Source organism: Rhinoderma darwinii, chromosome 1, assembly GCF_050947455.1.
Source record: "Rhinoderma darwinii isolate aRhiDar2 chromosome 1, aRhiDar2.hap1, whole genome shotgun sequence".
Taxonomy (NCBI): Eukaryota; Metazoa; Chordata; class Amphibia; order Anura; family Rhinodermatidae; genus Rhinoderma; species Rhinoderma darwinii.
In genome coordinates this window covers 275,775,282-275,790,204 of record NC_134687.1, presented here as the reverse complement: position 1 = coordinate 275,790,204, position 14,923 = coordinate 275,775,282, and the positions used below count along the sequence as shown (strand labels likewise).

General features: G+C 47.7%; 1 pseudogene; it reads left to right on the top strand.

The window, feature by feature from the left end:
* Positions 1-10,960: 10,960 nt before the first annotated feature.
* LOC142675301 (5S ribosomal RNA) lies at positions 10,961-11,079 on the top strand (annotated as a pseudogene).
* The last annotated feature ends 3,844 nt before the right edge of the window (positions 11,080-14,923 follow it).

Sequence of the window (14,923 nt, the reverse complement as noted above, 5' to 3'; positions counted from 1 at the left end):
GAGAATTTTAAAACCCCTGTGCCTGATGCCACTGATTAGATCTGACATTGCTGCTGCTGCTGCCGCTGCCGCCTGCTACTGCCGCCTGCTACTACGGGATTCTGTCCTGTCCACTCTTTTTTAATGTGCCGCTGTTGGTGCTGCTACTACTTCTACCACCAATCCACCCCAGTACCGTCTGCTACAAGCAGGCCTGCCCCACCACAGGGCTTTGTCCTGTGATTGTCCAGTCTCTTTTTTTAATGTGCTGCTACTACTACTACCACCCTTGCTATCCGTTGGCTACCTCTACTACCACCAATACACCTCCACTGCCGTCTGCTACAAGCAGGCCTGAGGCCTGCCCCACCAAAGGGCTTTGTCCTGTGACTGTCCAGTCTCTTTTTTTAATGTGATGCTACTGCTACTGCTACTACCACCCTTACTGTCTGTGTTGGCTACCTCTACCACCAATACACCTCCACTGCCGTCTGCTACAAGCAGGCCTGAGGCCTGCCCCACCATAGGGCTTTGTCCTGTGACTGTCCAGTCTCTTTTTTTAATGTGCTGCTACTGCTACTACTACTACCACCCTTGCTGTCCGTTGGCTACCTCTACTACCACCAATACACCTCTATTGCCGTCTGCTACAAGCAGTCCTGAGGCCTGCCCCACCAGAGGGCTTTGTCCTGTGACTGTCCAGTCTCTTTTTTTAATGTGCTGCTGCTACTACTACTACCACCCTTGCTGTCTGTGTTGGCTAGTCTACATCTACTACCACCAATACACCTCCACTGCCACCCGTCTGCTACAAGCAGGCCTGAGGCCTGCCCCACCAGAGGGCTTTGTCCTGTGACTGTCCAGTATTTTTTTTTAATGTGCTGCTACTGCTACTACCACCCTTGCTGTCTGTCTTGGCTACCTCTACCACCAATACACCTCCACTGCCGTCTGCTACAAGCAGGCCTGAGGCCTGTCCCACCAGAGGGCTTTGTCCTGTGACTGTCCAGTCTCTTTTTTTAATGTGCTGCTACTGCTACTACTACTACCACCCTTGCTGTCCGTTGGCTACCTCTACTACCACCAATACACCTCCACTGCCGTCTGCTACAAGCAGGCCTGAGGCCTGCCCCACCAGAGGGCTTTGTCCTGTGACTGTCCAGTCTCTTTTTTTAATGTGCTGCTACTGCTACTACTACTACCACCCTTGCTGTCCGTTGGCTACCTCTACTACCACCAATACACCTCCACTGCCACCCGTCTGCTACAAGCAGGCCTGCCCCACCACAGGGCTTTGTCCTGTGACTGTCGTCCAGTCTCTTTTTTTAATGTGCTGCTACTACTACTACCACCCTTGCTGTCTGTGTTGGCTACCTCTACCACCAATACACCTCCACTGCCGTCTGCTACAAGCATGCCTGAGGCCTGCCCCACCAGAGGGCTTTGTCCTGTGACTGTCCAGTCTCTTTTTTTAATGTGCTGCTACTGCTACTACTACTACCACCCTTGCTGTCCGTTGGCTAAATCTACTACCACCAATACACCTCCACTGCCACCCGTCTGCTACAAGCAGGCCTGCCCCACCACAGGGCTTTGTCCTGTGACTGTCGTCCAGTCTCTTTTTTTAATGTGCTGCTGCTACTACTACTACTACCACCCTTGCTGTCTGTGTTGGCTAGTCTACCTCTACTACCACCAATACACCTCCACTGCCACCCGTCTGCTACAAGAAGGCCTGCCCCACCAGAGGGCTTTGTCTTGTGACTGTCCAGTTTCTTTTTTTAATGTGCTGCTACTGCTACTGCTACTACCACCCTTACTGTCTGTGTTGGCTACCTCTACCACCAATACACCTCCACTGCCGTCTGCTACAAGCAGGCCTGAGGCCTGCCCCACCAGAGGGCTTTGTCCTGTGACTGTCCAGTCTCTTTTTTTAATGTGCTGCTACTGCTACTACTACTACCACCCTTGCTGTCCGTTGGCTACCTCTACTACCACCAATACACCTCTACTGCCGTCTGCTACAAGCAGTCCTGAGGCCTGCCCCACCAGAGGGCTTTGTCCTGTGACTGTCCAGTCTCTTTTTTTAATGTGCTGCTACTGCTACTACTACTACCACCCTTGCTGTCCGTTGGCTACCTCTACTACCACCAATACACCTCCACTGCCACCCGTCTGCTACAAGCAGGCCTGCCCCACCACAGGGCTTTGTCCTGTGACTGTCGTCCAGTCTCTTTTTTTAATGTGCTGCTGCTACTACTACTACCACCCTTGCTGTCTGTGTTGGCTAGTCTACATCTACTACCACCAATACACCTCCACTGCCACCCGTCTGCTACAAGCAGGCCTGAGGCCTGCCCCACCAGAGGGCTTTGTCCTGTGACTGTCCAGTTTCTTTTTTTAATGTGCTGCTACTGCTACTACTACTACTACCACCCTTGCTGTCCGTTGGCTACCTCTACTACCACCAATACACCTCCACTGCGGTCTGCTACAAGCAGGCCTGAGGCCTGCCCCACCAGAGGGCTTTGTCCTGTGACTGTCCAGTATCTTTTTTTAATGTGCTGCTACTGCTACTACCACCCTTGCTGTCTGTGTTGGCTACCTCTACCACCAATACACCTCCACTGCCGTCTGCTACAAGCAGGCCTGAGGCCTGCCCCACCAGAGGGCTTTGTCCTGTGACTGTCCAGTTTCTTTTTTTAATGTGCTGCTACTGCTACTACTACTACTACCACCCTTGCTGTCCGTTGGCTACCTCTACTACCACCAATACACCTCCACTGCGGTCTGCTACAAGCAGGCCTGAGGCCTGCCCCACCAGAGGGCTTTGTCCTGTGACTGTCCAGTCTCTTTTTTTAATGTGCTGCTACTGCTACTACTACTACCACCCTTGCTGTCCGTTGGCTACCTCTACTACCACCAATACACCTCCACTGCCACCCGTCTGCTACAAGCAGGCCTGCCCCACCACAGGGCTTTGTCCTGTGACTGTCGTCCAGTCTCTTTTTTTAATGTGCTGCTACTACTACTACCACCCTTGCTGTCTGTGTTGGCTACCTCTACCACCAATACACCTCCACTGCCGTCTGCTACAAGCATGCCTGAGGCCTGCCCCACCAGAGGGCTTTGTTCTGTGACTGTCCAGTCTCTTTTTTTAATGTGCTGCTACTGCTACTACTACTACCACCCTTGCTGTCCGTTGGCTAAATCTACTACCACCAATACACCTCCACTGCCACCCGTCTGCTACAAGCAGGCCTGCCCCACCACAGGGCTTTGTCCTGTGACTGTCGTCCAGTCTCTTTTTTTAATGTGCTGCTGCTACTACTACTACCACCCTTGCTGTCTGTGTTGGCTAGTCTACATCTACTACCACCAATACACCTCCACTGCCACCCGTCTGCTACAAGCAGGCCTGAGGCCTGCCCCACCAGAGGGCTTTGTCCTGTGACTGTCCAGTCTCTTTTTTTAATGTGCTGCTACTGCTACTACTACTACCACCCTTGCTGTCCGTTGGCTACCTCTACTACCACCAATACACCTCCACTGCCGGCTGCTACAAGCAGGCCTGAGGCCTGCCCCACCAGAGGGCTTTGTCCTGTGACTGTCCAGTCTCTTTTTTTAATGTGCTGCTACTGCTACTACTACTACCACCCTTGCTGTCCGTTGGCTACCTCTACTACCACCAATATACCTCCTCTGCCACCCGTCTGCTACAAGCAGGCCTGCCCCACCACAGGGCTTTGTCCTGTGACTGTCGTCCAGTCTCTTTTTTAATGTGCTGCTGCTACTACTACTACCACCCTTGCTATCTGTGTTGGCTACCTCTACCACCAATACACCTCCACTGCCGTCTGCTACAAGCATGCCTGAGGCCTGCCCCACCAGAGGGCTTTGTCCTGTGACTGTCGAGTCTCTTTTTTTAATGTGCTGCTACTGCTACTACTACTACCACCCTTGCTGTCCGTTGGCTAAATCTACTATCACCAATACACCTCCACTGCCACCCGTCTGCTACAAGCAGGCCTGCCCCACCACAGGGCTTTGTCCTGTGACTGTCGTCCAGTCTCTTTTTTTAATGTGCTGCTGCTACTACCAGTCTACCACCCTTGCTGTCTGTGTTGGCTAGTCTACCTCTACTACCACCAATACACCTCCACTGCCACCCGTCTGCTACAAGCAGGCCTGAGGCCTGCCCCACCAGAGGGCTTTGTCCTGTGACTGTCGTCCAGTCTCTTTTTTTAATGTGCTGCTGCTACTACTACTACCACCCTTGCTGTCTGTGTTGGCTACCTCTACCACCAATACACCTCCACTGCCGTCTGCTACAAGCAGGCCTGCCCCACCAGCGGGCTTTGTTCTGTGACTGTCCAGTCTCTTTTTTTAATGTGCTGCTACTGCTACTACTAATACCACCCTTGCTGTCCGTTGGCTAAATCTACTACCACCAATACACCTCCACTGCCACCCGTCTGCTACAAGCAGGCCTGCCCCACCACAGGGCTTTGTCCTGTGACTGTCGTCCAGTCTCTTTTTTTAATGTGCTGCTGCTACTACCAGTCTACCACCCTTGCTGTCTGTGTTGGCTAGTCTACCTCTACTACCACCAATACACCTCCACTGCCACCCGTCTGCTACAAGCAGGCCTGAGGCCTGCCCCACCAGAGGGCTTTGTCCTGTGACTGTCGTCCAGTCTCTTTTTTTAATGTGCTGCTGCTACTACTACTACCACCCTTGCTGTCTGTGTTGGCTACCTCTACCACCAATACACCTCCACTGCCGTCTGCTACAAGCAGGCCTGCCCCACCAGCGGGCTTTGTTCTGTGACTGTCCAGTCTCTTTTTTTAATGTGCTGCTACTGCTACTACTAATACCACCCTTGCTGTCCGTTGGCTAAATCTACTACCACCAATACACCTCCACTGCCACCCGTCTGCTACAAGCAGGCCTGCCCCACCACAGGGCTTTGTCCTGTGACTGTCGTCCAGTCTCTTTTTTTAATGTGCTGCTGCTACTACCAGTCTACCACCCTTGCTGTCTGTGTTGGCTAGTCTACCTCTACTACCACCAATACACCTCCACTGCCACCCGTCTGCTACAAGAAGGCCTGCCCCACCACAGGGCTTTGTCCTGTGACTGTCGTCCAGTCTCCTTTTTTAATGTGCTGCTGCTCCTACCAGTCTACCACCCTTGCTGTCTGTGTTGGCTACCTCTACTACCACCAATACACCTCCACTGCCGCCCGTCTGCTACAAGCAGGCCTGCCCCACCACAGGGCTTTGTCCTGTGACTGTCGTCCAGTGTCTTTTAATGTGCTGCTACTACTCACCCTTGTCAATAAAAAGGGTACATTTTTGGAGGGCTTGTCAAAAGCCATTGCTTGTTGCTTTAATGCTTTTACATCTATGTATGGAAGAACCCCGGCAGGTATCTGCCAAAAAAAAGGGTCAATTTTTGGAGGGCTTGTCAAAAGCCATTGCTTGTTGCTTTTACATCCATGTATGGAAGAACCCCGGCAGGCATCTGCCAATAAAAAGGGTCAATTTTTGGAGGGCTTGTCAAAAGCCATTGCTTGTTGCTTTTACATCCATGTATGGAAGAACCCCGGCAGGCATCTGCCAAAAAAAAGGGTCAATTTTTGGAGGGCTTGTGAAAAGCCATTGCTTGTTACTTTTACATCCATGTATGGAAGAACCCCGGCAGGCATCTGCCAAAAAAAAGGGTCAATTTTTGGAGGGCTTGTGAAAAGCCATTGCTTGTTGCTTTTACATCCATGTATGGAAGAACCCCGGCAGGCATATGCCAAAAAAAAGGGTCAATTTTTGGAGGGCTTGTGAAAAGCCATTGCTTGTTGCTTTTACATCCATGTATGGAAGAACCCCGGCAGGCATCTGACAAAAAAAAGGGTCAATTTTTGGAGGGCTTGTGAAAAGCCATTGCTTGTTGCTTTTACATCCATGTATGGTAGAACCCCGGCAGGCATCTGCCAATAAAAAGGGTCCATTTTTGGAGGGCTTGTGAAAAGCCATTGCTTGTTGCTTTTACATCCATATATGGAAGAACCCCGGCAGGCATCTGCCAATAAAAAGGGTCAATTTTTGGAGGGCTTGTCAAAAGCCATTGCTTGTTGCTTTTAAAAAGGGTCAATTTTTGGAGGGCTTGTCAAAAGCCATTGCTTGTTGCTTTTACATCCATGTATGGAAGAACCCCGGCAGGCATCTGCCAATAAAAAGGGTCAATTTTTGGAGGGCTTGTCAAAAGCCATTGCTTGTTGCTTTTACATCCATGTATGGAAGAACCCCGGCAGGCATCTGCCAAAAAAAAAGGGTCAATTTTTGGAGGGCTTGTGAAAAGCCATTGCTTGTTGCTTTTACATCCATGTATGGAAGAACCCCGGCAGGCATTTTCCACCATAAAGGGTAAATTTTTTGAGGGCTTGTCAAAAGCCATTGCTTCTTCTTTTACCACCTTATATGTATGAACCCTGGCAGGCATCTGCCGCCAAAAATGGTTAATTGTTGTACCTTTTTTAACAATGCATTAAGCATACAACATGCACAAGTGCAGTGGTTTCTGTTAGTTATCACCGTGTCCCATCCGTTTTCCTATAGCCATACATGTTGGCGTAACTTTGACACTAACTTTGCCTTAAAGACAGCTCAAAAGTACTTGGATACACTCATGGGTGACCTAAAGGGCTTCTAGGGCTTCTAGGGCTTTTAAACAGTGTTATACACGATTTTTAGGGGCTTTCTTGTATTACAGGTTCGGTCAGAACTAGTTCGGTTCGAATCGAACTTTTTCATGAAATTCGGCGAACCTGCCGAACCGAACTTTTCATAAGTTCGCTCATCTCTATTAATGAGGTTCCTGACTCAAATATGGATCGTACTTTGGGTCCGCGAAGACTGGGTGGTGATCTTAAGAACCTGATTTCTGAGGAAAATTTACATGATATTTAGAGATATCAACACGCCTCAGAAAAAGATTTTACATTCTTCCCTTCCCCGCATAATACTTACTCCAGGATAGATTTCTTTCTGGTGGATAGGGAGATCTTACTAAATGTTGTACAGTCCAATATTGGGGTGATTTCGTGGTCAGATCATGTGCCAATAGAACTTATTCTTGCGGACAAATATAACAGATCCCCACGTTTTCCGTGGAGACTTAATACCTACTTATTGAACGATAAATCTTTGCAGACTTCAATAGGAAGTGCCTTATCAGAATTTTTCTTAATTAATTCCCCTACGGATTCTTCTCCTGAACTCTTGTAGTGTACCCATAAAGCGTTTGTCCGAGGACTATTCATACAAGCAGCAGCAAGAGCAAAGCGGGAAAGGACCAAACAAATAGACGCTCTTCTTTCTGATATTCATAAATGGGAAAATAGCATGAAGGTGTCTCCTTCAGTTGTCTTGAAACAAGAAATTAGAGACCTCAGGGATAAACTATGTTCCTTATATCTTTATGCACACGAGAAAAACCTAAAGAAACTTAAGTGGAATTTTTATGTTCAGGGGGACCGTCCTAGCAAAATTCTAGCCCGCAGAGTTAAACAACACATAGCAAAAACCAAGATACATTATTTAAACTCAGTCAGAGCGCAGAGAATTTATGATCCCCAACAGATAACGGATGAGTTTGCTGAATATTATAGAGCACAGTATAATCTTAGGGAAGATGCTTCCCTCCCTCCTATATCTCAGGAATCTATACAAGCTTTTCTGAGCAAAGTACAGCTGCCCCAATTGTCTGAAGTACAACTATCCCAATTGAATGCTCCCATACGAGGGGAAGAATTAAAGAAGATAATTTTAGGTTCCAAACAAAATAAATCCCCCGGACCAGATGGCCTCCCTAATGAATATTTTAAAACGTTTATGGAAACTTTAATTCCATACATGGTAGATACTTTCAATGGAATAATGTCTCCTCAAGGTCCTCCCTCAGACATGTTGCAGGCCATTATTGTTACGCTTCCCAAGCCGGGAAAAACTCCAGATTCCCCAGCCAACTTTCGACCCATATCTTTATTAAATAGCGATATTAAGTTATTTTCTAAATTGCTAGCTTCCAGACTAAATGACTGTCTACCTTCATTGATAGCTTTAGATCAAGTAGGGTTCGTTAAAGGAAGACAAGCTAGAGATTTAACTCGTCGGTTTTAGATTTGATTCAAGTAGCTTCTCGATCTAAGGATGCGACGATTTTTCTTTCCCTGGATGCTGAAAAAGCATTCGATAGGGTACATTGGGGTTTCATGGAAGCAGTCCTGGAAAAATTTGGATTTGGATCTTTTATAAAAACAGCAATTCTCTCTTTGTATACCTCCACTTCAGCCAGGGTTTTGAATTCCGGGTTTATGTCGAGTATATTTCAGATAACTAATGGTACTCGTCAGGGTTGTCCATTGTCTCCGTTGATCTTTACTCTTTGCATTGAACCTTTCGCAGAATTGATCCGTACTACTCAGAAGATCTCAGAGATTAAAGTAGGTGCCATGGAGCACAAAATTGGACTATACGCCGATGACGTGGTTATGACTTGTACTTCCCCCTTGACGTCCCTGACTGCAGTACTAAAGGTTATCTACCAATATTCCAGAGTTTCATATTATAAACTAAACATATCCAAGTCGGTAATGTTACCAATTAAATTTTGGATCCCCTGAGGGCACATCTATCAAAATTTCAGTTTGCATGGCCAGAAACAGGCATTCCATATTTAGGTATAAAGTTATTTTCATGTCCTTCTCAAATAATCTCTGAAAATTATTCTGCTCTTTTGTTGACTATAAAGGAAGAATGTGAAAGGTTAAATAAGTTCCAATTATCGTGGATAGCCAGGATAAATTTGGTTAAGATGTTCTTACTGCCTAAGATCTTATACTTACGTAGAACCATTCCATTTCTTATACCTGTCTCATTCACTACACAATTCCAAAATGTTTTGCTTAAGTTTATCTGGAATCACAAACGAGCAAGAGTTGCAAAGTCACTGCTGTATCGAAGGAATGGGGATGGAGGTTTGGGAGTTACTAACATTGCTTCCTATAATGTGGCAGCAATAATGGACCAGCTGCGGGAGATGTGGCATGCTTCTCCTAAGCACTTATGGGCTCAAATTGAAGAAGTGCTTGTCCCTCATCATTCTCTCAAAACCCTGATGATAATAGCATATATGGGGAGTTCAGTTCCTCCTCTCCCCATACAATCTATGAAAGACTCCATACAGGTTTGGTCACAGGTAATGTGTAAACAAAATTGTGTGCATGTCTCCTTACAAAATATGGCAGTGATTTCTATTCAAGACTTTATTCCTGCCACTCCAATGTTAGAATGGGAATCAGCTGGGTTGGAGGTTCTTTCTGACTTTTATGACAACTGGGTTTTCAGAACATTTGCAGATTTAGCCGATTCATTTCACATATCTCATAAGAAGTTCTTTCAATATCTCCAAATTCTGCATTTCTTGCAAGGCTTGAAACTTCCTACCCAACCACTCCAATCCTCTACATTTCATAAGTTTATGTTTCAATGGCAGGGTTTTCCGAAAGGCCTCACATTTAGTTATGATTTACTGCTTCATAGAGGACGGGATTCAAAAGACCCTTATATGCTAAAATGGGAAGGAGAGTTGGGTACTTCATTCTCTTCAGAAAAATGGATTAAAGCTGCTAATTGGATCTCCAAGCACTCTAGATGCATAAATCATATGGAGTTAGTTAAGAAAATACATCTTAGGTGGTACTTAACGCCTTCCAGATTCTCCCACTTTGGGGGGGGGAGGTCTAATATGTGTTGGAGAGGCTGTGGGAACAAAGGCTCCACATTACATATGTGGTGGACCTGTGCTTCTATTTGCTTTCTATGGAAAGAAGTGTTTCAACTGATCTCTGAGATCTCAGGTATACTCATCTCAGGGTCCCCAGAATTGGCCGTTTTGGACATGGGGTTGGAAGATATACCTCACCAAGTTCGACTGATCTGTCAACATATTCTCATAGCTGCAAGAATGTCAATAGCTAAATTGTGGAAATCTTCCGTCCCTCCATCCTTATCAGAGGTAATTAGAAGAGTTAACATAGATTGTAGACATGAAACGTCCTTCCTCTATTACTTTAACACACCTCACACTAAGGTGGCGGCGTGGAATTTATGGAAAAGCTCAAAATATTATAAATAAGTCATGAATATGTCTGAACAGAGTCACAGTATGTATAAGATTGTTTTTTCTTTTGTTTTCTGTTTTTGTTGATTTTCTGTTATGTTGATTTGGGCACTCCTTTATAGTACATCTCATGTTGAGAGCCTTGGGTGCAGACGTTTGGATGTATTTTTCCTATGTAATGTGTAGAAAAAGCTCAATAAAAATTGAAATGATTAAAAATAAAAATAGACTATAGCTTTAAAAGTTAATGGCCGTTCTTAGCTGAAATGTGCCTTTTCTCGTCAAATCGCAGATGAATAACAAATTAAGACCTCGCTAGTACCAGTCTTGGAGACTGTCTGGGAATCCGTGGTGCGGTTGACTTTTTATTATGTTGTTTAGATTTTGTTTCACAATCGATTAAAAAGGACTATGGATTAAAGCATTAGTTGTCAGAGGCCATTCTAAGCTGAATGTACCTGCTCTTGTCTGATTGCAGAAGTTACACAGCTTAATGCTTCGCTAGTACAAGTGTGAGAGACTGTCTGGGAATCCGTGATGCGGTTAGCTTTTTATTATGTCGTTTAGATTTTGTTTCACAATCGATTAAAAAGGACTATGGATTAAAGAATTTAATGTAAATGGCCATTTTAAGCTGAATGTGCCTGCTCTCGTCAGATCGCTGAAGTTACACAGCTTAAGTCCTCGCTAGTACCAGTGTGGAAGACTGTCTGGGAATCCGTGGTGTGGTTGACTTTATATTATGTCGTTTAGATTTTGTTTCACAATCGAATATAAAGGACTATGGATTAAGCCATTTAATGTCAATGGCCATTCTAAGCTGAATGTGGCTGCTCTCGTCAGATCGCAGAAGTTACACAGCTTAAGGCCTCGCTAGTACCAGTGTTGGAGACTGTCTGGGAATCCGAGGTGCGGTTGACTTTTTATTATGTCGTTTAGATTTTGTTTCACAATCGATTAAAAAGGACTATGGATTAAAGCGTTTAATGTCAATGGCTATTCAAAGCTGAATGTGCCTGCTCATGTCAGATTTCAGGAGTTACACAGCTTAAGGCCTCGCTAGTACCACTGTGGGAGACTGTCTGGGAATCCGTGGTGTGGTTGGCTTTTTATTATGTCGTTTAGATTTTGTTTCACAATCGATTAAAAAGGACTATGGATTAAAGCATTTAATGTCAATGGCCACTCTCCGCTCCCCACTGTCTCATCGTTCCACCGCCTCTGGCAGAACTACCTCTGCAATAGGAGGTAGCCGCGGCAGCAGCAGCAGCAGTAGCAGCAGCCAATTCAGTTTGGGAAATATGATGACAACATTTTTACATCCAATACCCCGACCTGACATACATCATAGTCACCAAAGGGATGTTCACCATCACCAGGTGCAGCACCTAAACAACCAGGTTCACTCTGCCCTTTCTCCGTCAGAAATGCTGATCCCAGACCCCATGGACTTCTGGGTCAGCAGATTGGATCATTGGCTAGAACTGGCCCAGTTTGCCATGGGTGTACTGTCTTGTCCACCCTCCAGTGTAGCGTCAGAGAGGGTATTCAGCACGGCAGGGGGCTTCGTCACCCCTAAGCGAACAAGATTGTCCGCCAACAGCTTGGAAAATCTCACGTTTCTGAAAATGAATCAAGTGTGGATCGGTGAGGATTTTAAAACCCCTGTGCCTGATGCCACTGATTAGATCTGACTGCTGCTGCTGCTGCCTGCTACTGCCGCCTGCTACTACGGGATTCTGTCCTGTCCACTCTTTTTTTAATGTGCCGCTGTTGGTGCTGCTACTACTTCTACCACCAATCCACCCCAGTGCCGTCTGCTACAAGCAGGCCTGCCCCACCACAGGGCTTTGTCCTGTGATTGTCCAGTCTCTCTTTTTTAATGTGCTGCTACTACTACTACCACCCTTGCTGTCCGTTGGCTACCTCTACTACCACCAATACACCTCCACTGCCGTCTGCTACAAGCAGGCCTGAGGCCTGCCCCACCAGAGGGCTTTGTCCTGTGACTGTCCAGTCTCTTTTTTTTAATGTGCTGCTACTGCTACTACCACCCTTACTGTCTGTGTTGGCTACCTCTACCACCAATACACTTCCACTGCCGTCTGCTACAAGCAGGCCTGAGGCCTGCCCCACCAGAGGGCTTTGTCCTGTGACTGTCCAGTCTCTTTTTTTAATGTGCTGCTACTGCTACTACTACTACCACCCTTGCCGTCCGTTGGCTAAATCTACTACCACCAATACACTCCACTGCCAGCCGTCTGCTACAAGCAGGCCTGCCTCACCACAGGGCTTTGTCCTGTGACTGTCGTCCAGTCTCTTTTTTTTAATGTGCTGCTGCTGCTACTACCAGTCTACCACCCTTGCTGTCTGTGTTGGCTAGTCTACCTCTACTACCACCAACACACCTCCACTGCCACCCGTCTGCTACAAGCAGGCCTGAGGCCTGCCCCACCAGAGGGCTTTGTCCTGTGACTGTCCAGTATCTTTTTTTAATGTGCTGCTACTGCTACTACCACCCTTGCTGTCTGTGTTGGCTACCTCTACCACCAATACACCTCCACTGCCGTCTGCTACAAGCAGTCCTGAGGCCTGCCCCACCAGAGGGCTTTGTCCTGTGACTGTCCAGTCTCTTTTTTTAATGTGCTGCTACTGCTACTACTACTACCACCCTTGCTGTCCGTTGGCTACCTCTACTGCCACCAATACACCTCCACTGCCGTCTGCTACAAGCAGGCCTGAGGCCTGCCCCACCAGAGGGCTTTGTCCTGTGACTGTCCAGTCTCTTTTTTTAATGTGCTGCTACTGCTACTACTACTACCACCCTTGCTGTCCGTTGGCTACCTCTACTACCACCAATACACCTCCACTGCCACCCGTCTGCTACAAGCAGGCCTGCCCCACCACAGGGCTTTGTCCTGTGACTGTCGTCCAGTCCCTTTTTTTAATGTGCTGCTACTACTACTACAACCCATGCTGTCTGTGTTGGCTACCTCTACCACCAATACACCTCCACTGCCGTCTGCTACAAGCAGGCCTGAGACCTGCCCCACCAGAGGGCTTTGTCCTGTGACTGTCCAGTCTCTTTTTTTAATGTGCTGCTACTGCTACTACTACTACTACTACCACCCTTGCTGTCCGTTGGCTAAGTCTACTACCACCAATACACCTCCACTGCCACCCGTCTGCTACAAGCAGGCCTGCCCCACCACAGGGCTTTGTCCTGTGACTGTCGTCCAGTCTCTTTTTTTAATGTGCTGCTGGTAATACCAGTCTACCACCCTTGCTGTCTGTGTTGGCTAGTCTACCTCTACTACCACCAATACACCTCCACTGCCACCCGTCTGCTACAAGCAGGCCTGCCCCACCACAGGGCTTTGTCCTGTGACTGTCGTCCAGTCTCTTTTTTTAATGTGCTGCTGCTGCTACTACCAGTCTACCATCCTTGCTGTCTGTGTTGGCTAGTCTACCTCTACTACCACCAATACACCTCCACTGCCACCCGTCTGCTACAAGCAGGCCTGAGGCCTGCCCCACCAGAGGGCTTTGTCCTGTGACTGTCCAGTCTCTTTTTTTAATGTGCTGCTACTGCTACTACCACCCTTGCTGTCTGTGTTGGCTACCTCTACCACCAATACACCTCCACTGCCGTCTGCTACAAGCAGGCCTGAGGCCTGCCCCACCAGAGGGCTTTGTCCTGTGACTGTCCAGTCTCTTTTTTTAATGTGCTGCTACTGCTACTACTACTACCACCCTTGCTGTCCGTTGGCTACCTCTACTACCACCAATACACCTCCACTGCCACCCGTCTGCTACAAGCAGGCCTGCCCCACCACAGGGCTTTGTCCTGTGACTGTCGTCCAGTCTCTTTTTTTAATGTGCTGCTACTACTACTACAACCCTTGCTGTCTGTGTTGGCTACCTCTACCACCAATACACCTCCACTGCCGTCTGCTACAAGCAGGCCTGAGACCTGCCCCACCAGAGGGCTTTGTCCTGTGACTGTCCAGTCTCTTTTTTTAATGTGCTGCTACTGCTACTACTACTACCACCCTTGCTGTCCGTTGGCTAAGTCTACTACCACCAATACACCTCCACTGCCACCCGTCTGCTACAAGCAGGCCTGCCCCACCACAGGGCTTTGTCCTGTGACTGTCGTCCAGTCTCTTTTTTTAATGTGCTGCTGGTAATACCAGTCTACCACCCTTGCTGTCTGTGTTGGCTAGTCTACCACCACCAATACACCTCCACTGCCACCCGTCTGCTACAAGCAGGCCTGCCCCACCACAGGGCTTTGTCCTGTGACTGTCGTCCAGTCTCTTTTTTTAATGTGCTGCTGCTGCTACTACCAGTCTACCATCCTTGCTGTCTGTGTTGGCTAGTCTACCTCTACTACCACCAATACACCTCCACTGCCACCCGTCTGCTACAAGCAGGCCTGAGGCCTGCCCCACCAGAGGGCTTTGTCCTGTGACTGTCCAGTCTCTTTTTTTAATGTGCTGCTACTGCTACTACCACCCTTGCTGTCTGTGTTGGCTACCTCTACCACCAATACACCTCCACTGCCGTCTGCTACAAGCAGGCCTGAGGCCTGCCCCACCAGAGGGCTTTGTCCTGTGACTGTCCAGTCTCTTTTTTTAATGTGCTGCTACTGCTACTACTACTACCACCCTTGCTGTCCGTTGGCTACCTCTACTACCACCAATACACCTCCACTGCCACCCGTCTGCTACAAGCAGGCCTGCCCCACCACAGGGCTTTGTCC